Source organism: Gobio gobio, assembly GCF_949357685.1.
Source record: "Gobio gobio genome assembly, chromosome: 3".
Taxonomy (NCBI): domain Eukaryota; kingdom Metazoa; phylum Chordata; class Actinopteri; order Cypriniformes; family Gobionidae; genus Gobio; species Gobio gobio.
Genome location: NC_137099.1, coordinates 58,748,988 through 58,775,789, shown reverse-complemented (window position 1 = coordinate 58,775,789; position 26,802 = coordinate 58,748,988). Strand labels below are relative to the sequence as shown.

The window sequence follows — 26,802 nt, the reverse complement described above, 5'->3', positions numbered from 1 at the left end:
TTTGGCTTGTTTGAACGTTCCTTCACAGGAAGGAAATGGAAGAATAGTACCAGATTAAACAACTACCTCTGACATTTCCCTCTAAAAGACACGGATTGCCAAAATAAGAACAGGACATGCAAGAAAACAACTGTAATATTCTTTCATATATTCAGTTTTGACATGGAATATGGTGGTAAATTGAGGGATGTCTGACCTCCTCTTTGAGGACACAATATATCAGGAAGATGAAGGTTCCCTGCTGGGAGTTCACGATGAGGAAGAGGATCTCCAGCTCCTTCCTGCCATTAGTGAATAAACCCAGAATCCAGGAGCAACCAAGAACCACAAACTGAGCCAGTGTTTTAAATGTCATTGTCCTGAGAGAGAGAGAGAGAGAGAGAGAGAGAGAGAGAGAGAGAGAGAGAGAGAGAGAGAGAGAGAGAGAGAGAAACAGTAGTACTATATCTTAAGTGCTTTCTGGTTCTCGAATCTGATTGGCTGAGAGCTTTGCAATATATGCATGTGACATACACCTGACAATGCCTGGTTGGGCCAAAGAAGATAAAACAAAAAAAACATGCATATTTTGATGTCTTCAGTGGTGCAATCAGTAAAGTGTATGTTATGCATTCAGTTATGCTGCGTTCACACCAAATGCGAATAGAGCGTCTGGGGCGAATGATTTCAATGTTAAGTCAATGGAAAGGCGCGTTGACGCCCATCTGGAGGTCCCGCGGCGCGGAAGGCGCATTTTGCGCAGTGCGAAGGACGCAAATCTGACTCATTCGCGCGTCCAGTTGACGCGCCACGTTAACCAATTAGGAGCCTGCTCGCGGTGGTCACGTGGTAAAGTGACATGATGAGAAACCCTGCACAATTTAAAAATACTACTGTGTCACAAAATGTAGTTTTAAGACTTTTTCAGGTGGGAATGTAGTTGTTTAAAGCTCAAATATGTGGTTTATTTATAAAGAGAGCGCCTATTTAAAAATAATAATCTTGTGTTTTTGGTGTTGTGAGATCCAGGCGATCACCGGGCGCTCAGCGCTCATTAACTCCGGCAAGAGCAGCCTTTCCTCGGCCAGTCCTTCTGACGTTTGCCGCTGGCTCTGATGTCCTGTAGTGGTGCATCTTGTGTGGATCTAACGAGCGATCTTTGGTGTCATGAATCTATATTTTGTTGTCTGCCAAATCGTTTTGACTGAGTGCAAAGAGAAGTTTCATAACTTTATTTTTTAAGGATATTTAAATATACATGCAGTGAAGATAATGTAGGAGTTGCTTGGACCGGATTTGTGTGGCTATTAATGCTTAATATATATTTTTAATGAAAATGAAAAGAGGCAGAGTGGTGTTTTATGACAGATTTCTCCTGGAGCGCCTTGAACGCCCGTCTATTTCGCTTCAAACGCTTGATTCCCGTGGACGCGCGAATGGATTAAAAATGTTCATGCGTCAAACTAGACACGGTAGACGCGATTTTGACTCTATTCACGTTTGGTGTGAATGCAGCATAAGGCTTAAAGAACTTGCTTTTGACGCGATCGACACAGGTTCGAATCTGCCCTTTGCCGAACTCACTCTACTCCTCACTCTACTCACTCTACTACTCACTCCTATAGCCATTCAGTTTGTCCAGTCACATACGAACAATCTGACCCAAGATGGCTCAGTTTGTCTTTGTATCTTGCACTGTCGATCAGCAGAAGTGATTCTACATAGGCTATACTGGGTTAACGCCATGCATTTCCAGTGTGGAGGAATAAACTGTTTTCCCCACGCCTCAAGCTATGACACGACACCGACCAAGTCTATTTGAAGATTGCCTGTTTAATATACCTAAATTATTTATATCTCATGTTTAACCACTATATACATACAGTAAAATCCAGCAGTAAATTCCTGAAGGACTAGCTGAGATTAAGCTGTTCTCGGCGGGTACAGGAGTGCTGAATGGCCGCTAACGGCCTGGAGCTCGCATCTGCGGAAGCTTTTAAACGCATTTTAAAACAGGCACTATTTTTATATACGGTTCCAGTAATGTTACTGCGAGAAGATTGGACGGCATAGTTAGAGGCATATTTAACCTGAACATCCAATAACAGGTAATGCAGTTAATGATAACAGTCCACAACACAAAAATGAATAAAGTGCAACACAATAACATTTAGAACATGTTACACTGCCCCCCTCTTACTGAAGGCCTTGACCCCAAGGACAAAGTCTCTAAATTTGAATGGGGTTCTCCTCCTTCTTGTGTGAGCTTGGCCTTCAGGTACCGATTCAAAAATCGGTAAAAACCGTGGCTGAAGTCAGTTGAAGTTCTTGTGTTTCTCTTTCCTTCAGTGATTCTGCTCATTATCATCAGGTGTCTTCAATAATCAAACAATCCTCACTCAATGAATCACTTAAGAATCTTATTAACTCTAACACTTCTTCAGTGTTACTTTAACACCCTGCTGGTGGTTCCCATATGAACCCATATGAGCAGTGTTAATTCAACACCAGGGAATTTACTGTGTTCTAACTTCTGATACAGTATGGTTGACCTTAACCTGCTGAGTTTGATTGGTTAAGAACGAATAATACCATTCAATTAAAAAGGGGTTCACACCCCACTGATTCAGTAGTTCAGTTTTTTGATTAGACCATAGGGCTTAATTGTGTTAAAAGCAGAGCTAAAATCAACAAATAACAACTGTGCATATGCTTTTGGATTCTCCAGATGTTTCGTAATAGCATTAGTAATAGTGTTAATAGCATCCTCTGTACCACGACCTTGTCTGTAGGCAAACTGAAATGGGTCTAAAACTGATTTAACCTCTATCTTTAACATGGACACCATATATCTCTCAAAGCACTTCATGACACATGATGTCAAGGCTATGGGCCTATATTCATTATTTTCCATTGGACTCGATTTCTTTGGTATCGGAACAACAACGGAATGTTTCCAAATATCAGGGACCTTATGACAATCCACATATCGTTGGAAAATAGGACACCATGCATGGGTAAGCTCCTCCACACATGATTTTAAAAGTACGGCTGAAATGCCATCTGGTCCTGTGGACTTTCTTGTATTAATTTGACTAAAGAGTGAGCAAACCTTTTGTGGGTCGATTATCACTCTGAAAGAAGTGTCTTCGTTTACAGCAGTCCCTAAAAAAATTGTACATTTCCTGGGTATAATCCTGCGTATCAAACCTAAGATAAAACTCATTTAATTTTTTTGCCTTTTCTAAATCATTATTAGTAATGAGGTGCTTACGTCCAGTATTCACATTTGTCATTGCTTTAATCGTGTCCCATATTTTTTTTGATGGTATAGAATTAAAACTCTGCTCCAAACTGTCCTTGTGTCTTTTCCTAGAGACTCTCAGCATGCCAGTGAGCTCTTTCTGTACCACTCTCAGACAAACCCAGTCTTTCTCCTTAAAAGCTTGCTTCTTTCGATTAATGCATTCTTTAATTTCTTTAGTAATGTATGGCTTGTTATTTGGAAAAACAGTTACACACTTCCTTTCCAAAAGGTTTCACAAAACTTAATATACTCAGTCAACGTGTCAGTGGCCTCATCAATGTGTAAAATTTCCCAATCTGTACATAGGAAACATCCCTTAAGTGTCTCTATGCTATTCTCTGACCACACAGATATAGTCTTTACCTCCGTTTTCTTACTTTTAAAAACAGTTCAATAGGTTAGAATTGTAAGAGTCGGTTTTGGTGCTAAGACAAAAGCTGAGATACACACTTCAGTAATTGAACAATAAAAGTCACTAATCTTGAGGAAAAGATCTCACAGAAACTGTGACAACACCCTGACAAACATTACTCCCCCCTCCCCATTTTGCCTTCTCCTTGTCCTGGTTTCAAGTCACCAAATGCAGATATATCAGTGATGATGTTATTTGTAAATTTATTGTTTTATCCTTTTCATGTTTGATGTCTTTTTAAAGGTCTCAGTGCGAATGGTAAAATGGTCTCAGTTTCACTGCAGTCACTGGTAGTATTAGAAAGATTGGAAAACTAATGAGAATTCAGTCCTCCTTTGAGTAGTCTCTTCAAAGATATCTGATCCACTCCCCCAAACCCAGGTGGGGGTGTTGCAAATATTTACAGCCCTTTTGTTCTGGTTGGAGTATTTAAGGCTGGATGTTCTAACTCTCTGGGGGAATATTCTGCAATCAGACCCCCCGTGCAAACTGCATGTAGATGTGCCAGACATGATGACTCTTTTAAATTATTTTCATATTGCTTTGCAATTGTGTTTTATGTTTTTACGCTGATCAGTTGTGTACCATGGATTCTTGTTTACGATATTTACTTTTCCTGTCTGGCCAAAATAAATGTTAACCTTGATTTCTCTTGTATGGTTCCGAAATCGTTATTCTAGTATGGATCGATGTAGAGTCCTTTATTACCGCAAAATCTAGGGTTATGATAGATCACACCGATGACGCCACGACTGAAGCATGGAGCGCAGCGTGAGCGATATTCCGATTTCTGACTATCGCTGGGTTAGCACGTTGTAGTCCGTGAATATTGCTAAAATTACACTTTTTGTTGAGTGAGCATGTGCAACCACTTAAAGGTAAAATATTCACTCTACACCCTCTGACTAATCACAGAAGTAACCGTTTTGTGTCCGTGAGCGCGCGAACCGGACGCGTCTGTCTCTCTGCGATTTAGGGTCTCTCGATGAACGAATATAAAAACTAGGAAGATATAAAGAAAATCAACGATCTAAATTAAATCGCAACTAATCATAAAATCAGCTGATAAACTCTAAATGTAGCACACTTTATGGAGTCACTTAGTATTGGAGTCAGATAAAATTATTAATGGAGTCAGATTTAAAATGAGATATCAATAAATTAAAAGAACTTCACCGAAAGGCTGAAAAGGCTTACACGCAGAATTCCTTTTGACCACGTCATTAGTTTTCGTTTTTTGGGCTAATGGATGGAGATTTACAGTATCAGATGAATCATGTTGTGATCAGAAGTAGATAGCGGAGGCTTTGATTTTGCAATATAAGCATCTTTGACATTACCATAACATTTATCCAGAATCTTCTTATCCCGAGTTTCACATTTGACATATTGATCATAGCCAGGAAGCATTAATTCTAGCTTTACACTGATTAAAATCCCCCATAATAAAAACAGGGGTGCAAGGTGTTCTTTGTAACTGTTTCTGAACAAAGTCAGCAATTTGCGCTGCCGATTTTGCAGCGTTTCCATCAGGAGGGATATATGCCACACATAAAATAATTTACCCAAATTCCCTGGGTAAGTACACACATCTTAATGACAGACAGAGTTATTCCAAATCGGGGTTGCACACCCTCTCCCGCACCGTATATTGACTACACCAGTCTGTTCTTCCCACTACCACCACCCCTAGTTCATTCGTCCCGTTGTTCATGGTTGGCCTGTTTGCTTGCACTGGCACTGAGCGAGACAAGGGAATGGGGGTCTGCATTTTAGGTGTTTTAATTCCAACTGGCGTCTGACGTCATGATGTTTGGCAGCGGTGAGTAATGGCGGCTGATGGCGCTCAGCAGCGGCAGATAATGGTGGCTGACTTTCTCGCCCGCAACAGTGGCTTCACGCGGGTCTTTCTTCACAGAATTCGCCTTGAAGTGACTGTTTATAGACGCAGTGTGCACAGCAAAAATATTTGCTGCCCCAGCATAACCATCATCTTCCTCCATCTTAATATGAACGGGATTATCCATTCTCATCAGCGGAAGATCAGCTGCTTGGCTAATGCACGCACAGTCAGGACTCAAATCAGCCACTTTACCTCCAGCTGTCTGCAATCGTTTTTACTTTTGACACCTGTTATAACGTTCTCAGACAATAAAGCGACGTGCTAGTCAAAAGGGGTGTTTATTTGGGCTGTTGTAGGCCACAACCCACGCCGTACAGACCCCGACTTGAACAGAGAACACCACTTGAAACAGCGAGGCACTCTTCTGCCCCCTTCTCCCCTCTTTCCCCCAAAACCACCCCAGGGGTGGAGCCTCTACGCATATTTAACCTGAGCATCCAATAACACGTAATGCAGTTAATGATAACAGTCCACAACACAAAAGATTGAGTTCAGATTGATGATGATGCAGATGAAGAGAATCGTGTTTAACTGAAAAGTAGAAAAATAACAATTAAATCACCTTGTTTTCCTTTTAATATAAATTAAAATCATGAAAAATAATAAATGTTCTTACTGCTAGTATGACACAAACAGGACCCAGAAAACTCCAGATAAAACCTTTATCCAGTTTAATCCAGCAGCTGTTTAGAGGAAAACACAATATATGAACTAGACAAATGTCAAAAATGCTATTTTTGGTGTTGACTTATCTTTTTAATCTTGTATGTGTTTATACAGTGTGTGTAAAATTAACTTTTATCAGATGACAGAAATGTCACAATAGCTTTATTTGCTTCTAATCAAATTAAATTTTAACAACAACAACAACAACAACTCACTGTTCGCTGCCTTTAGGAAACAGCCCGACAGGCACGCCCACCACAACCAGAGCAATCATATTCCAATCACACACAGGAATCCACTGCTAAGCACCTCCCTCTTTTTGGAGCTGATCTGAGATAGGTTCTTCACACAGATGAAGAGCAGCACAGCTTCAATGGACATCCACACAAAGCCGGAGAGAAAGAGGAAGTGCAGCACACCTGATATCACGTCACACAACACCTGGAGAGCATGAGAGACGGTTATGATGATTCTCAGTGAGGCTGTGCTGAGCTGTAGGGCTCTTCATCATTCTCACCTTCTGAGGGCGTATGAGGCTCAGGAACTGTTGTGTGATCAGGAACAGAAGGTGAGCCGACAACAGACTCACACAGAGGTTGATTCGGGCCACATTATTCACTCCAGGACTCCACTGACAAAGGGCAAAGGTCAACAGGCACAAACTGAAGAACACCAGCCCCACGATCACACAAACCAAATTCAACAGCTCCAGCTCTGAGTCGCTCTGAGAAAACATGTCAGAGTACATGAGTGCCAAATCTGTGCTGTTCTTCAATGCTCTCTATAAATCTTCTCGTACCTCTGATGGGCGGCTGGTTTGCATGATGAGAGCGAATGTGGACAGATGAACACAGGAACACACAGTGAAGCTGCTGTTGGTCTTTAAAACAGAACAACCATCTACAATCCACTCGCTGATATTCCAGTACACACAGGACAGAGAACCGCTGGGGTCGAACTCCTGCAAAAAGAAGAAAGAACATGCAGAAAATATTACAACACTGAATATTAGATGTTTTCAGATGTTCATCAGTTCTCAGGTTGGACAAAAGCACATTTCAGTCTCTCACTCTGATGTGTTTGAGGGTGAAGTTGACTGGTTTGGTGAGTTTAGTGTTGGTGGTTTTGGGAAGAGTAGCTGAGATCACAGTGGACATCATGGTTTTAATCGTGTCATTTGATGTGTTGAAGAAGTCGGGCTTCAGTAGATTCTCCATTGTGGTATAACTCATGAAAGCCACAGCAGCTGATCCTGTGTGACAGAAACAGAAAAAGAAACTATATGTAAAAACAACAATGAAATCAAAACCTACAAGTAAATGTAGTTTAGTGCTATGATGTCTCTTTCTTTGACTTTTCTTATTAATTCACACTGAAACATTTCACATACTTGTTTCAATGTTGTTCTTGGCGATCCCGATGAGATCAATGTCCACAGAAGAATATTTTGTGTCAAGTTGAGGGATTTTATCTAAGGTGACCTGTCGTCCAACCATGAAGACTTGACCCTCTGATTAAAAACAAACATTTAGTTGTGTGCCATATTAAATAATTTACAATATTTATCTTTTTATTATTAAATCTCTGAAGATCTCAGCAGAGGAGGATTAAACAACTCCACAAACAGCATCACCAGCTTCACACATTACTAACCAGATTGGCTTTATTTCTTTTATACATCTACAGAAGCTCTTATTGAGAATTAACATAAGTTTAGATGTTGATGTTTTATTGAAAACAATAGTTTTGTGTTTGATTTAGTTGGGCTCTTGACCCTTGACTTTTTAACATCAGATTTTCTCTCGTTGCTGTAACTGTGTTTGTTATGGCGAGAACAGCAAGAGATGATCAGATGATTTTGGCTACTTGTTGATGATACAGATGTAATCATCACGTCCCACTGAGCAAAGCTATGTCCAAAAGACATCTTTTCAATGTCTTTGCTCCTAGAGGCGTACGTTGAAAAGACGTCCACTGAGGAGCCAGAATGAAAGTTTTTATGACGTCTGTTTTAGATGTGTCCGGGACGTCCCATATAGACGTTCATGGAACCTCAAGGTTAAAAACTAGTGTGGCAGGCCGGATACACATTAGCAGACTACGCCACGATGGGATTTACACCCAAAGAATTTGTTATCTTGTTCTAACCAGGCACTCAATTTCGTTGATGGATCAGCCAGAGACAGTGGTCCGATACAAAAATATTATTTTTATTTTCACTTTAAAACTCAAACACACGCACAATAGTCACTCCAAAACTAAGTGGGATTTCACAGCAAAAATAAAAGGAAAATCTTCACAGCAAACAAAATACACGGCACACCTAGATAAAAGAGAGGAGGAGAACAGGGCGGAATCTTACCAGTGGGTGCAAATATTTCACATAGTCACACACACATATCAAGATTTTGCCTATGATTCACAACAACGGTGACAATCAAGCATGAGTTTTGTACTTTGAAGCTACCCATCATGCATTGCAGGATGACATTTTTTTTTGTTTTGATTGTCACCGTTGTTGTGAATCACAGGCAAAATCTTGATGTCTGTGTGTGACTGTGTGATGTCTGATAAAACTGAATCTCTTGCTGTAGAATCACATCAACAATTAAACATAATTAATAACAAACATCATAAAATATAAAAAGTCAGACATAAGATCAATGATTTAAACCACAACGTGATTATATTCTTATCAATGGGTCAAGAGCCCAACTATCTAAACACTGACCGCCATAGTGGTGACATAAAACTAAACTTTTCTTTTCAACAAATAATCATCATCTAAACCTCTGTTGATTGTCCATATGAGCTTCTATAGACGAGTAACATAAATAAAGTCAGTCTGGTTAGTAATGTGTGAAGCTGGTAATGCTGTTTGTGGAGTTGTTTAATCCTCCTCTGCTGAGATCTTCAGAGATTTAATGTCTTATTTTATCTTCAGTTGATTTCATCAAAGGCTGTGGCTGAAGTCAGTTGTGTTTCTCTGTCCTTCAGTGATTCTGTTTGTTTTCATCAGATGTCTTCACAAATGCTAAATCATTACTCAATTAATCACTTAATTGTCTCATTAACTCCAACACTAATTCAGTGTTACATTTAACAGCATGTAGTGTGCATACTTCGTTTTTATTTAATCTGGGCTAACCCATGTGGGACCTCCATGGAAACTGAGGACAAAACTGACTGGGCCCCAGTCAGTTAGGCAACCCAGGTCAAACCCATCTGGGCCACACATGACTTGGCTAACTGGGCAGTCACGAGTCACAACATGACCTGATTGTCAGTAGCCGCGTTTCCATTACAGATTTGCGCAAAACTTTTGCGATATTTTATAAAAGTCGACAAAAAAATATTGCGAAATGACAGCGTTTCCATTAACTGATGTTATGCAACTGTAGCAGTATGGTTTATTTCTGCCGGGTTATTTAATATGCTGGGGGAGTGCCCCTTTAATTGCGTTCCTTCTGTATATAAGGGTGTCGCTATGGGTGTGCCTTCTCTCTGCGTCATTTGAGCGAGACACAGTGCTTTCCGGCGGGACGCATGACTGTTTGTACGGTAAGAGCTGCTGGCAGTGACTAGTATGGTTTGCTCGTGGGTTTGTCTCACAGGGATTACAGGGGTTTTCTTGTTAAAGGTTGGACAGGGGAACTTTGTGGGATGCTGTCGAGCGGATGCCGTCAATTTGATGCGTGTTTAACACATCACAGCTCTGGTGCCGTGTGAATCGCACTACAGGTATGTTTAACAGTGACGAAAACATATGATTGCTAGCTGGGCTGGCCAAATTAATATCTTGCATTATATTTTATATTTAAGGTGCGGGCCAACGTGCAGGGGACGTTACAGTGGGCTCTGGGTTCATCCAAAGCGGATGCTCCTTTTGCTGTCTGCATTGTTTTGCTTCCGGTTTCGCCATCATTGGACTTGTCACAGTGACTATTCCGTTTTCAGTGTTTAGGGACGGGACTACGAGTTTGTCTGTTCCATTGAACCGCCAGACAAGCATCACTAACTCATTTACTCAGTTTCAGATCGAGTGTTGTTGACACGCTGCGTCTGATTTCCTTGTCCATCGTTCATGGTGTTGAACGCGCTACATCAGCTGGGCCGATGATTGTGGGCCGTTGGTGTGGTATTTTTATCATCGATTGTGTATTGTGAGTAACTAATCCGAATCAAAAGCCTCCGGTGGTATTTAAATATGAGATAAAGCCACCTAACTGTCACCATTATTTTCTGCAGCGTGTTTCTGTAAACATATGTTTTTTTTGTGAATTGATTGTTGTTGTGTGTTTTTTTTATTTGATTTAAGTTGGGTATATTACATATTTTCTTTTTGCGAATTATTTTTTCAAGTTTATTTTTGGTTTGTTTATTTCTTATGTGTTGGTGGCCTAAGGGCAACCTATAGAATGTGTTTCTTTTTGTGATTTAGTGTTGGTTGTTTTTTTTTGCCCATTTCTGTCCACTCCAGCATTGTCGGGTGACCGGACGCGGCGCCTCGATTCCATGAACCAAATTGCTGTAGCGAACTTTTAACATTGTTTTAGATTGCCTGTTGCCTGTTGTTCTGTTTGTTTTTGATATACTTGGCTTACTGTGTGTGTTTTTGTTATTATTATTTTTTCTTTCTTTCTCTCTCTCTTCAGAATTGGGGCAGCCAGTTACAGAGGATAAGCGTCTCTTTCCGGTTATGGTGGTGGGTTCTTTTGCCTGAGTGCTGTGCTCACAGTGAGGTGTGGCGTGAGTGTGCAGTGAGTGTGCAGTGAGTGTGCACGCATGATTGCTGTATCAATTCTGTCAAGGAGAGCCAGCGCCCCATTCTGAAGTGAGCGTATGTGTCATTTTGTGCATAGATTCGTTTTGAATTATAGCTGTTGTCATGTTAAATAAAATGATATCTTTCTATTACTGAGAACAATAAAGTGTTTTATTGTTTATACTCAACCCATGTCTGATACCTGACTCTGATATAACGAACCTCTGAGCCTTGCTCCTGGTTAAAGGGCATTTCCCCGGAAATAGTTCCCGGGGTGGCGTAGTCGGTAACTTTTCTTTAAATCTTTAGTGTACCTCTAGTCCAAGCTGCCACACGATCATTATAAAGTTACGCCACTTTCCTTATTAGGAGAAAATATATGTTGTTTTAACGACATAAGATCTCGTACATACTTGAGTGGAAAAAAAAATATATGTAGGCCCTATGTGAGAGCATTGCGTGACCGTAGCCTACCAGGTGACCTGTAAAAACAGGTGACCCCTTTCCATTGCAGTTTTGCGAAAATTTCCTTTTTCGAATTGCCTGAAAGACCACCACATGCGAGCGTAAAATCTTTTTTGCGATATATGGGAGTTTTTACGAAATGTACACGTTTCCATTGGGCGTATTTTCAATTCGCAATTTCAATTTGCGCAATTTGAAGGGTAATGGAAACGCACCTAGTGTCTCATATTGTCCACCACAGGGCAGCAGAGACTTTGAAATGTGAACAGAGGTAGAAATTCCAGGTTCAGAAAATAAAAAGTCCTGCTCTGTATTTTGATCCAAACACCTGGATTTGCTAAGTAGCTCAGTTTTTCAGACAGGAGGTAGAATTCCAAGCATTCTATAGCATTGTTCGGGAAGCAGACACACTCTGTCAGTTTAAATCTAGACTAAAAACACATCTCTTTTCTATGGCATACACTTAAAACATTTTTTATTTATATTATTCAAATCAATGAAATGATTGTTAGGCTGCATTAACTAGGTCAGCCGGAACCGGGAACAATTCCCATAACACCTGATGTACTCGTTACATCATAAAAAGAATGGCATCTACGCTAATGTTAGTCTCTCTGTTTTATCCTGAGGTTTACTGCAGTCAGCCGGATCCGGGCCGTATCTGGGCCGTATCCAGATCAGATGGTGGACCTGTGCCCAGACATGACCAACGCATCCCTGAAGTGTCTGCAGAGGCTGCGTCAATTAGACTATTCTGATCTTTTCGAATATTCCTATCTAATAAATTGTCTTATCGACATGACATCCCAATATACCGTCTTCAGCGTGATGACTCTGATGTTTCGAATATTCCTATCTAATAATTGCCTCGCCGACATGGTATGATGACCAGAGGAGAACTGGCACCCCGACTGAGCCTGGTTTCTCCCATAGACCGTAAAAAAATATGGACGATGCAACTTTATTGACTTCCGCTGACCAGAGTTGAAGCTTTCGTAGGCCCGCACACGGCGCTGACATCTTGGGACCGAGTTTGCGCAGTAGCGATCTCGGGACCGGGGTTGCGCAGTTGAGAACAGGAAGTAGAGGCGCGATTATCAAAAGCCCGCCCACACTCTCACAGATGCAGAACAATTCATCATGTTGGTGTGAAATAAACAGTTATAGAAATGTAGAAATTAAAGCTAAAGCTCCAATCTCCTCCCAAAAATCCCTAAAAAAGTCTGCTAGTACCTCAGTGACAACTCAGCTAAACTTATTTAAACACTTGAAATGAAATCATTGTGATAAAAACTGCCTAAAATGACAGAAACCATCTTTAGGAAACAATTATTTGAAGTGTAATTTAATTGTTTAGTGTGTCTCGAGTAGGGCTGCACGATTAATCTGAAAAAAAATCACGATCTCGATTCAAACATAAATGCGATCTCATTTCTTAATGTTGGCGATTCACTTCCGTGTATTTCCCTCAGATCATGCTGCGTTCACGCGTTATTGGTCACACCAGAGCTTGTCACACTCACACAATAACAAAACAATAACCAATCAATCATAAATCTCCACTTTTCTCCTCTCCCTCATTGGCCATGTTTCGCTGTTACTGACGTGTAACAAGACGGCAGAGCAGACCGAAACGGAGTCAGATTTGTAGCGGTAAGAGGTAAAAATTTACCGCAAACTGTGCACGCGCGCACGGCAGAGAGGGAGAGAGAGCGAGAGACCTTGCTCTCCGTCTTACATGCGCTTCATTAGGTGCACACCAGCACACACCTGGTGTGCACCTAATGAAGCGCATGTAAGACGGAGAGCGTCCTGATTGGCTTGTTTCGGTAAGTCAACCAATCAATTGTCAGTGTGGGCGGGCTTTTATCTCTTCTCCCGAACCAAATTAATCAGTTCAGTGTATCTAGAAACTGGAGCGCCATGGCAGAGGGAGAGTGCCCCAAAAAACGAAAGCATAAAGTATAAACATAATGACAATCTTGCACGCTGTACAGTTTGTTACTGACATGTTATGTTTGAGTTAAACAAGTTTCATTTCATGTGCATATCTTTCAGGTCGGCTAGTTGCCAAGGCTACATGAAAACAACAAACTCCTTGGACCTGTTTAAAGTTGCAATGAAATATAAATAAAAGCAGTTTACATAAATAGTATAAGCAGCTTATGTAAATAGTAAAAGTGATCTACATAATTTTACATATTTTTTTTTACAAATAATTGCATAGGCCTAAAGAAATTATATATTAATGATATATTATATTATAATATACAAGTAAAGTCATGTTCTGTGGTGAAATGCGGGATACTTTTCCTCCTTTCATGTTTATTTTTTTTTTTGGGGGGGGGGGGTATACCTCCCTGAAATTACTTTTTTCAGGTTGGGATGTCTGTAACACTGTCTTAGTACATTAAGCCACGTTAAGCGTTTTCTTTTAAAACATTTTTTTTTAAATATTTTATTTATAGTTTTCATTTTTTACAAAAATGCAAAAACATAATGAAACAACGAAATAAGACAACAAAAACCCTCTCTCCACAAGGCAAGATATTAAATAATCATAAAAATAGAAATAAACAGTAATAAGCATATATTTACATCTAGTCTGCCTACATTTGTTGTTTCTACATTTTAATTTAATTGTAACTAATTACTTTTATTTAAAATTGATTCATTTTTTTAAAGTATAAGAAAAAATTAGAATCGTGTAAGAGAATCGTGATCTCAATTCCCATGGAGAAAAATCGTGATTCACATTTTAGCAAGAATCGTGCAGCCCTAGTCTCGCGTCCATTTAAATATATGGAGAGGTGGGGTTTAGGAGCTATACTGGGACCAACCTCCGGGGGGCGATCGAGGCGCGGAAGCTTCAGTTTCTGAGAGGAGTGCTGCAGGCTTGGGCCCCGTTTACACGATGGGAAAACGCAGATATTTCCCTGCATTTTGGCCTGTCATTTACACAAAAACGCTGTTTTTAATCCCAGAAAACTATTATTTCTAAAAACTCCGGCCAAAGTGGAGATTTCTGAAAACATGGGTTATGTGTTGCCGTGTCAACTGGGAGAAACAGGGTTTTAAGTTCTCAAACGTCACATTATGCTCCAGAAAATGCTTACGTCATGTGAGCGCCCTATGTTTAGAGTTTGTTTGATCATGGATGCTGTTAAGGTGGTACTCATTTTTACTTTTGTGCAAAAGCTTTTGGCCTGTTTGCATTGGCAAACACAACTGCTGTACTATATCGAGGAGCAGAGGCGAAAGAGTACACGAAGGTCGGCATGTTTGAGGATTCTGATTGGCTTGCATGGCTTTATCCTTCTCCCTACACTGCCGCCCATAGGTTTGGCATAGTTAAGATGGTGCTCGACAGCGTATTTATGTGGGTTGATGTAAACAACAACTTTTTTGAGAACGATGTTGTGTGCACAATGTTATTTTTGAAAACGGAAGGGGGGGGTATTTGTTTCTCTAAATGCCCGGTAAATGTGTAAATGTGGCCTTGGTTTCTCCCAAAGTTTATTTTTCTCTATTATGCCCTGTTTTGGTTCCTTGCCACTGTTGCCTTTGCTTGGCTTGCTCAGTTGGGAACACTAAAGTTTCAACTAAATATTCGAATACATTTTCAACTGGATTGCTGATCTGCCCGCATTGTCACTGTATGATAATTGAAATGAGCTAGATGAAATCACCCTTTTCTCCAGAGCAGCTGTGCAGCTGAATCAAATTATGTTTCATCATTTTCCTGTTTAACACTGTGAAGCTGCTGAAACAATCAGCATTGTAAAAAGTGCTATATAAATAAAGGTGACATGACTTCACTAATTACCCTTTAAATTAATTCAATCATCATCTGAACACACAATTAACTGTTAGGTCAGGAGGTCAAAGGTTAGATCTTACAGTGCTCAAGTACTTCAGTTCCCAACTGGTTTTGCTTCCAAATCCAAATGTCCAAAATGTCTTTAAATTCAAAAGGTTTTTTGAGGATGAGTGTTTTTCAGGACAAAACCTGTCCATCTGGCTTCTGTCCAATTTGACGAGCTTCTACCAAATTGTGAATGAATTTGCACCAAAATACTGACTATTGATCGAAAAACAAAAGATACAGAGAGTGTTTTCTGCTCTCTTTTAAAACATTTATAATTCTTCAAAGTAATATATTTACTGTATCAGCATTAGTTATTGTTGCCGTCTGTCACCTGTGATCCACCGCTGCTCTCTAGACCAGGGGTGGCGAACTCCGGTCCTGGAGGGCCACTGTCCTGCAGAGTTCAGCTCCAACCCTGATCAAACTCTCCTGCCTGTAGCTTTCTAGTAACCCTTCAGACCATGATTAGCTTGTTCAGGTGTGTTTGATTAGGGTTGAAGCAAAACTATGCAGGACAGTGGCCCTCCAGGACCGGAGTTCGCCACCCCTGCTCTAGACTATATCAACTCCCTGATATCATACACAGTAAAATCCCCAGTGTTAAATTAACACTGCTCAGAGCACATATGGTCCCACTCTACAGAGTGTTAAAGTAACACTGAAGCAGTATTAAAGTTAATGAGGTAGTTAAGAGATTAATTAAGTGATGATTTACCATTAGTGGTGAACACCTGATGATAATGAGCAAAATCACTGAAGAAAAGAGAAAAAAAGAAAAACACAAGAACTACGACTGACTATAAAAAATACATTAAATCTCTGAAGATCTCAGCAGAGGAGGATTAAACAACTCCACAATCAGCATTACCTGCTTCACACATTACTAACCAGACTGACTTTATTTCTGTCAGACGTCTACAGAAGCTCTTATTGAGGTTTAGATGTTGATGTTTTATTGAAAATAAAAGTTGTTTGTTTTATTGAAAATTAGTGTTGCTTTACTTCACTGTAAAAAGTGATTCTGAGTTTTAGTCAGGTGGACAAGTAAAATCATGTCCTGTCAACTTGCAGTGTCTCACTACACAATAGGATGAGTTATAACAACCTCAACTTGAAGGTAAATGGAAAACTTAAAATAACGTGTTCATATAACAACAAAATATAGGTTCTTTCAATTTTCTGCCTCATGTGAAAATGTGCATGTGCCAAAAAACGCATTTGAACCAGACGCGCCATGCCATTTTTTGCACGAGAACACAAGATCACGACACGAGTTGCTGATGCGAGAAAAAAAGAGGAAGGAGATCTTATTTGACGACTAAAGATGGATTTTTATAGTATGTCATATTTGACGTTTGATTGGGAATTGAAGATATTGTTTTATTTGAAGTTGTTAACAATTTGTGTCTATTGGAAACAGAAGTTCTTATTAAGAATTAACAGGTTCAGATGCAGAATTTTTTATTGAAAATGTTTGGTCACCATTATGGTGATGAGTGTTTCCTTTTGTTGGGCAGTTTGACTCCTGGTGTTTTAAGTGAGTTTGTGGTTTTTGTAACAGTGTTTAACAAAGCACTAAATTTGTTACAATAAAAAGCTGTAACCAATGATCAGGTGATGGATAACAGCATAAAGTGGAGTAGTTTACTACTTTATTCCTGATTGAAAGTGATTATTTATTAATAATATTTTATATTTACCAACAAAATTTTATGCAGCAGATCAGTCAGTCTAAATTTAAATTCTGATATTTAAATACACAACGTATACGGGATTTTTTTTTTTTTTTTTTTTTTTAGACAAAAACACAGACATCAAGAATCAGCATATGAATCTCAACAATGGTGACATGTTTCATGCCACAATGCATGCTGGGAGCCATAATTTTGATACTTTGTTGGCTCCCAGCATGCATTGCGGCATGAAGCATGTCACCATTGTTGAGATTCATATGCTGATTCTTGATGTCTGTGTTTTTATTTCCTGTAATGTATTTTAAATTCAGAATGTCTGATCTGCTGCAACAAAGTTTTGCTGGTAAAATAATATTGTAAAATATTGGTCAGAAATAAGATTATTGATTTATTAGAGTTTATGAGGCTGAAAACTTAATCATCTTGGTTGGTTTCTTTCTTAGCAACAAATGATGTGTTTTCCTAAACACTGTTGCAAAGGCCACACACTTACACAAAGAGGCTAACTGCCCAGCCAAAGGAAACACTCATCACCAAAATGGTAATGATTTTCAATAAAAAATTCAACTTCTGTTTCCAATGGACAACATTTCTTGAATTGGCTCAACTACAAAAGATTTGTTACAGAATAGTTGCATTTCTCCAGAAAACAAATAATGTCAAGTTGACTCAACTAAAAAAATTAAATGCTTATTAATTGATACAGTACGTTGTCCCAATTTACTGCAAGTTATTTCAACAAATACATATAAGTTGAGTTAACTTAACTTCTAATGTTGGCTAAACTTAACTGAGTCAATGCAACAAGATGACTTGACCAAGTCAAGTTGTGTCAACAAATCCTTTTTTACAGTGTTGGGGTCTTGACCCTTGACTTGTCAGTATTTTTTCTTTCTGGCTGCTCTAACTGTTTGTTACGTGAGAACAGCAAGAGAAAATTCATGATGACAAGTTGATGACAGATGTTATTGGCTTGATGTTGATGATACGGTTGTTATCATCATATAGTGCCTTATTTGCTGATCTCCGAGTAATTGATTATAGTAGCTGTGTGACTCTACAGCGGAAGATCCAGCAGTGTTTTCTTCATATAAACTAAATGATTATCAAAAAAAGTGTATATAAGTTTTGTACTACAGTTTAATAACACATCACATAATAAGCACTTCTAACTAGTGATAGGACATCTGAAGCGAGGCTCCGGAGCTTGTGTCGAGCAAAAAGGGGCGTTCCAGATGAAGCCCCGATTCGAGGCTTGTATCATTTCCGTGAAAATCACGTGACGATGACAAACGAGGCCTCGGTTTCTGTTGAATACGTCATTGCTTCATTCTGAGTATCGCTTCCGGATAAAAGTGGTTCGAAACCTCGCGCCTCTTGTGGGGTTTGCAGTAGGCGTTTGCATTGGTGTTGAGGTGTTGGTTGTACGTAGTAGCGAGTAGTAGCGTGTTTGTAGTAGCATAGTTATCATTATATATCATAGCTTGTATTATAGCCTATATTATATTACATTATACTTAGTTTAGTAGATTATTAGAGTAAATTAGTTCAGTAGATTATTAGAGTAAATTAGCCTTTATCTAGTTGTAATACCTATAATACATATATATACATATACATATATACATACATATACACACAGCAAAAACTCCAGTGTTAAATTAACTCCCCTGGGAGTATATGTGAGACCACACTCAAGAGTTTTAAAGTGTTAAAATAAGAGTGTTAAAGTAACACTGAAGCAGTGTTAAAGTTAATGAGATAATTAAGTGATTAATTGAGTGACGATTGGCCATTAGTGAGGAACACCTGATGATAACAAGCAGAATTGCCAAAGGAGAACGCCACAATTCTTAAGTCGCCATTATGGTGATAAGTGTTTGATTTAATTTGGATCTTGACCCTTGACATTTAACACATTATATTTTATTTTGGTTGTTTTAACAGCCAGATAAGCAAAGAGTAAAAGTTGATCAAGTGGTGTTGGATATGTTTTGACTAATGCTGACTTCACGTGCTATCGGACATTTGATAATTTCGACTTTAAAGTTGTGATTACGAGCTCACAGCATTCAAGTTTCAAAAGGTCAGGGTGTTCATGGCCAATTTTTACCTAGGAAACTCGTATTTACGATAATTCCGATGGGACGTGGAGGCAGCAATAGTCATCAACTGAGTTGAATCATTGATTATATAGCCTAATATCTGAGTTATGTATACACCAGCCTTGTGATTCCAAGAGATAAAATCAAGCATTTTCAACTATTCCAAAGGTTTTCTTAAAAGTTGTTCTGAACAAAAAAAAATTCACAGACATCAAGAATTAGCCTGAGAATCTCAACAGTGGTGACCATCAAAAAGCATGTTGCAGTGCATTCTGGGAGCCATCATTCAAAATTATTCCATGGCTCCCATCATTCATAGCTGCATGAATAAATTATGAGCTTTACAAGCTGTTTGTCACCATTTTTGAGATTCCTACACTGATTCTTGATTTGCGTGTGCCTAAATACAGTATATATATTTTTTTTAATCAGAACAACTTTTAAGAAATCCTTAGAATTATATTGAAAATACTGGATCTTATGTTATAATCAATACAAGAAACCCATCTCAGTAACTAGACTCTAAATGAGGTTAGTGATTCAGGTCAAGTAATGACAATGTCAAAACATAGCCAACACCAAGCAATCAGCTTTTGTCATTGCTTGTCTAGTTGTTAAAACTCAGTTACAGCACCAAATAAAATATAATATTAAAAACTCAAGGGTCAAGATCAAAAGTAAAGTAAAACAAACACTGTTCGCAATAATGGTGACTGGCATTTTTGATTTTTTTTATTTGGTAATTCTGCTTGTTATCATCAGGTATCTTCAATAATGACCAATCATCACTCAATGAATCAGTTAATTATCTCATTAACTTTAACACTGCTTCAGTGTTACTTTAACACTCTTATTTTAACACTTTAACACTCTTGAGTGTGGTCTCACATATACTCCCAGGAGAGTTAATTTAACTCTGGAGTTTTTGCTGTGCATATATATATACTAATATACATATACATACATATGTGTGTACATATATATATATTATTCATTTTATTTATAGGCGCCTTTCATGACACTCAAGGACACCTTACAAAGTTCACACAAAAGATAAAAGTTTCATCAAACAATAAAGACAATACAGATAGAAATATATATATATATATATATATATATATATATATATATATATATATATATATATATATATATATATATATATATATATATATATATATATATATATATATATATATTATATGTATAGCCTCCCAGTTCCATGCACTATTGCACTCCCAATCAGCACTGCACACACAATAATTTCTTTACAATCATTTGGGCCATTCACTGTCATCACTAACCCAAATAACTACTGAATAGTTGAACACAAAGTTGTGTGTTTGTGTGAGTTGTGTGTGCATAGGTTAATACAAGCAGAGTAAAATACTTTATTTAATACACAGGCAATAGAAAAAGGGTGTGCCCACACTCTGACAATTTGGTTGCTCAGGATGAATCGATTTGTGTGCGATACATTGCTTTGCACAGCAGGTGTCACTAGGGAGCACACTGTTTCATGAGGCTTCAGCATAATTAACCTTTTGGTGAACCAATGGGCTGGAAAGCCTCAGTGGTTCAGAAAGTCTCATTTGGCCATCACTACTTCTAACTCCTGCAAGTTTTACTCACACATAGAAATCAAGAATCAGCCTATGAATCTCAACAATGGTGACATGCTTCATGCCACAATTAATTCTGGGTGCATCACGCAAAACTCATCTATGGTCATCAAACTGCCCAACTAAAGAAAACACTGATCACCATGATGGTCACATTAAGAACAAATAATTTTCTAAACAAAATCAAACAAAAAATCTGTTAATTCTCAATAAGAGCTTCTGTAGACGTCTGACAGAAATAAAGTCAGTCTGGTTAGTAATGTGTGAAGCTGGTAATGCTGTTTGTGGAGTTGTTTAATCCTCATCTGCTGAGATCTTCAGAGATTTAATGTCTTTTTTATAGTCAGTCGTAGTTTTTGTGTTTTACTTTTTTCTCTTTTCTTCAGTGATTCTGCTCATTATCATCAGATGTTCACCACTAATGGTCAATCATCACTTAATTAATCTCTTAATTATCTCATTAACTTTACAACTGATTCAGTGTTATTTTAACACTCTGTAGAGTGGGACCATATGTGCTCTGAGCAGTGTTAATTTAACACTGAGGATTTTACTGTGTATATAATCTCAGTTTCATCATGAATAATAACAGTTTCTCCACTCACCTACAGCAGCAAGAGTAAAACTGACATTGTCACTCGTGTCTGTCGGCTTCACCAATGTAGAAATGAGTTTCTCGCTTATTTTCAACACAAGGTTTCCATAGGAGGTGAGTTCAGCTGGGCTGACTGATGATGATGACTCGAAAATCTGCTCTAGAGCGTTGAAGTCCAGGGTCAAAATGTTGGTCACAGTCTAGTTTAATGATCAGATAAACAGAGTCACAGTAAATTTCAACAGAGCCAATAAGACAGCACTGGTAATCATATCAATCATCTATTATCTACATTATGGAACTGACAAATATTTGATTATCATTTTTCTCTTGAAGACTTACAGTCACAGAGAGCACCTGAGATGTGATGTTCTCTATCTGCTCTAGGGCTGGGCGATATATATCGTGAGATTGTTATGCGCATCTCATCAGTAAAGCCGGTTAATTGATTAGTAGTAAATCGCCTTCACCTGCTTTCAGATGGAGCCATTTACTACAAAGAGCCGTAGTTAACTGACAAGCTGAGCCATATCGCATTAATATCCGGACGTATCGCCAGCGATAATTAATGCGATATGGCTCAGCTTGTCAGTTAACTACGGCTCTTTGTACACAGCAAAAACTCCAGTGTTAAATTAACATTCCTGGGAGTGTATATGAGTCCACTCAAGAGTGTTGAAGGTAATGAGATAATTAAGTGATTAATTTAGTGATGATTGATCATTATTGAAGACACCTGATGATAACAAGCAGAATCTCTGAAGGAGAACATCTCAAATTGTAAGCCACCGTTATGGGGATGAGTTTTTGCTTTAGTTGGGCTCTTGACCCTTATGTTATTAACTTTAGATTTTGTCTGGCTGCTGTATCTGAGTTATAACTGCCAGAAGAACAAAGATAAAAAGTGATCTGTTGGTTATATTATGACAATCATCATTTGAACTATGTTTTTGATTTATGTTGTCGTTAACAGCATAACTTTGATTCTGCATACATATACAAAATTTTAGATATAATATAAAGGATTTCTTAAAAGTTGTTTTTTAAAAAAAGTCTTTCTTTTTAGGCACACACAGACATTAAGATTCAGTCTATGCATCTCAACAATGGTGACGAGCAGAATATTCAATTAGGAAATGTAAATTACATAGACAATTCAGATCATAATTTATTCATAGCGCAATGCATGATGGGAGCCATTAATGAGTTGTGATTGGTGGTAGCCACTGCAACATGCTTTATTATTGTCACCATTGTTGAGACTCACATGCTGATTATTGATATCTGTGTTTCTAAATTAATTTATTTGAAAGTCTTTTGATCAGAACAATGTTTATTAAATATTTTGGATTATAAAAAAAAATGATAATTACCTGCTGTAAAATCACAACGCTGGTGCTTACAATGTTAAACCAAACTATCTCAAAAAGTTTCATTTTTCTGATCACAGCATGATTATGTCAAAACATAGCCCAGACAATCAGAGCACACTTTTCTTTGTTAAGTTGACTGTTATTAATCAATAACAGCAGACAAACAAAATCTAAAGTTAATAATATAAGGGTCAAGAGCCCAACTAATGCACACACCCATCCCCATAACGGTGTTTTACAATTTGAGATTTTCTCCTTCAGAGATTCTGCTTGTTAACATCAGGTGTCTTCAATAATGATCAATCATCACTAAATTAATCACTTAATTATCTCATTAACTTCTCTAACTTCTTTCTTAATTTAACACTGGAGTTTTAGCTTTGTAGTAAATGCCGCTCCATCTGAAAGCAGGTGAAGGCGATTTACTACTAATCAAGGAACCGGCTTTACTGATGAGATGCGCATAACAATCTCACGATATATATCGCCCAGCCCTAGTTCCAACCCTAATCAAACTCACCTACACTCTAAAAAGAGATGAGTTAAAAATGACACATATTGTGTTAGTTTTAACACATGTAGTGAGTGTGCTCAGGGACAACACATATTGTGTAAAATTTAACACGATAAATGTGTAAGTCATTTTAACACACTAATTGTGTCAGGTAATCACATACTCAGATGTAATTTTAAAAATAAAGTGAAACTAAATTATTAAGCATTAAATCAATAGTCGAGTACAGAACGTATGTGCACACAAAGTACAATGTTTCAAACTCTATGACTCTATAAACTCAATTATTCACACTTCAACACCACATCAATGCCGATTTTGAGAAAAGATCATGAAGAGATAACAGTTGACAGAGTTTGAGCTTTGAATTAAATTAAAATGTAGCAACTGATAAAACATTCTATATAAATAACTTTTATTTACTCAGGCCTGTTTGTTTGAGAACATAAACACTGCTTACAATGCACAATGATGGTGTGTGTCGGTGCTTTATAACATGATGTGTTGAGAACAAAACAACCAGATGTGTTAAAAATTGACACATGTTGTGTCAGTTTTAACACATGTAGTGTGTGTGCTCAGGGACAACACATTTCGTGTAGATTTTAACACATGTAGTGTGTGTGCTCAGGGACAACACAAGTTGTGTAGATTTTAACACATATTGTGTGTGTGTGTTCTCAGGGACAACACATGTTGTGTAGATTTTAACACATGTAGTGTGTGTGCTCAGGGACAACACATGTTGTGTAGATTTTAACACATGTAGTGTGTGTGCTCAGGGACAACACATGTTGTGTAGATTTTAACACATGTTGTGTAGATTTTAACACATGTAATGTGTGTGCTCAGGGACAACACATGTTGTGTAGATTTTAACACATGTTGTGTAGATGTTAACACATGTAGTGTGTGTGCTCAGGGACAACACATGTTGCGTAAAATTGTAACACACAACCTATGTCGTTTTCTTTAACACATCTATGTGTTACCTGTAACTCAACTAATGTGTTATTCCTCTTACACAGAAGTGTGTTGAAACCTTTTACACAATAATGTGTTATAGTTACACAACGTGTGTCAGATGTGTGTTACATGTTACTTCGTGTTTGGATGAACACTGACACGTATTGTTAACTTGTGTTTAGTCCATTGACGTTTAATAAAGTGTGTTTGACTGTTTATTGTATTACCTGGATGTTTTAGACATCATGAATCTACACACACCAGCTCTTATTGAGTTGAACAGAGGTTTAGATGTTGATGGTTCATTGAATGTTTCATCTGAAGTCACCAGAATCGTGATTAGTGGCTCCTTTATTTGAGTTCTTGACCTTTGACTCTTTCACATCAATTTTTCTCTGTTTACTGTGACTGTGTGTTTATTAAACACATTTGAAGCAGCAGAAATTACCATGAGAAAACTATGATCAGGTGGTAATGATATCATCACATACAATTGCTGAGCTCAGCAAATGTTTGATATCTGAAACTTTAGTGTAAAAAATATTTAATAATTAAAAAATATTTAATAATTATTTTATAATATTGTTATTATTATCTGCACATTTGATTTTAGATATTCAGTGCACATAGGATGTTCTAGTTTATGGTGTCTCACAGGCAAACACACATATCAAGAATCAGCTCATGAATCTCAATAATGGTAACAAACCAAAAGCTTCATCCCGCAATGCATTCTGGGAGTCACCATAGTACAAAACTCATCCATGACTCCCAGCATGCACTGCAGGATGAAGCGTTTGTCACCATTATTGCAATTCATGATCTGATTCTTGATATGTGTGTTTAACGAGTATCTGCTGCAGCTCTAAACTTTCTGAAAACATTGAATTTTTTATTTTTTAAAGAATGAATTCTGCACTGCTGGACTACATGAAGTAGTTTCACAAAACTTTTATAGCTAACAGCACACAAATAAAGTAAGTGTGTACCATCCATTTCCACATAAACTGGATCAGATCTTGAAATTATGACTTGATCAAGAAACTTCGGATTGTGTTTTCATGCCATAATAAACATATTTGATTAAATGCAGTTATAGCAGAAAGTGGAGAATTTAAAGACAAGTAAAGGGTCAAGAGCTCAAATAAAGGAGCCACTGATCACGATTCTGGTGACTTCAGATGAAACATTCAATGAACCATCAACATCTAAACCTCTGTTCATCTCAATAAGAGCTGGTGTGTGTAGATTCATGATGTCTAAAACATCCAGGTAATACAATAAACAGTCAAACACACTTTATTAAACGTCAATGGACTAAACACAAGTTACCAATACGTGTCAGTGTTCATCCAAACACGAAGTAACTCTGGCAAATACACACCTACAGTCACGTAACACACATCTGACACACGTTGTGTAACTATAACACATTATTGTGTAAAAGGTTTCAACACACTTCTGTGTAAGAGGAATAACACATTTGTTGAGTTACAGGTAACACAGAGATGTGTTAAAGAAAACGACACAGGTTTTGTGTTAAATTTTACGCAACATGTGTTGTCCCTGAGCACACACACTACATGTGTTAAAATCTACACAACATGTGTTGTCCCTGAGCACACACACTACATGTGTTAAAATCTACACAACATGTGTTGTCCCTGAGCACACACACTACATGTGTTAAAATCTACACAACATGTGTTGTCCCTGAGCACACACACTACATGTGTTAAAACTGACACAACATGTGTTGTCCCTGAGAACACACACACACAATATGTGTTAAAATCTACACAACATGTGTTGTCCCTGAGCACACACACTACATGTGTTAAAATCTACACAAAATGTGTTGTCCCTGAGCACACACACAATATGTGTTAAAATCTACACATGTGTTGTCCCTGAGCACACACACTACATGTGTTAAAATCTACACAAAATGTGTTGTCCCTGAGCACACACACTACAAGTGTTAAAACTGACACAACATGTGTCAATTTTTAACACATCTGGTTTTGTTCTCAACACATCATATTATAAACCACGACACACCATAATTGTGCATTGTATGCAGTGTTTATGTTCTCAAACAAACAGGCCTGAATAAATAAAAGTTATTTATATAGAATGTTTTATCAGTTGCTACATTTTAATTTGATTCAAAGCGCAAACTCTATCAACTGTTATCTCTTCATGATCTTTTCTCAAAAGCAGCATCGATGTGGTGTTGAAGTGTGAATAACTGAGTTTATAGAGTCATAGAGTTTGAAACATTGCACTTTGTATGCACATGCATTCTGTACTCGACTATTGATTAAATGCTTAATAGTTTAGTTTCACTTTATTTTTAAAATTACATCTGAGTATGTGATTACCTGACACAATTTGTGTGTTAAAATGACTTACACATTTATTGTGTTAAATTTGACACAACATGTGTTGTCCCTGAGCACACTCACTACATGTGTTAAAACTAACACAACATGTGTCATTTTTAACACATCTCTTTTTAGAGTGTACCTGTAGTTTTCTTATGAACCTGAAGACATTGATTAGCAT

The 26,802-nt window shown here is 38.0% G+C and overlaps 1 pseudogene across 1 annotated transcript; it reads right to left on the bottom strand.

Annotated features, from left to right (window-relative positions):
• Positions 1-54: 54 nt before the first annotated feature.
• On the bottom strand, positions 55-26,802 carry LOC307124208 (adhesion G protein-coupled receptor E3-like; annotated as a pseudogene). Its single transcript has 12 exons — positions 26,764-26,802; positions 21,392-21,581; positions 7,658-7,777; positions 7,338-7,513; positions 7,067-7,228; positions 6,785-6,991; positions 6,483-6,708; positions 6,218-6,284; positions 6,079-6,132; positions 5,502-5,701; positions 197-359; positions 55-81 (listed from the first exon to the last, which is right to left on the bottom strand). The product of its transcript is annotated as an adhesion G protein-coupled receptor E3-like (transcript).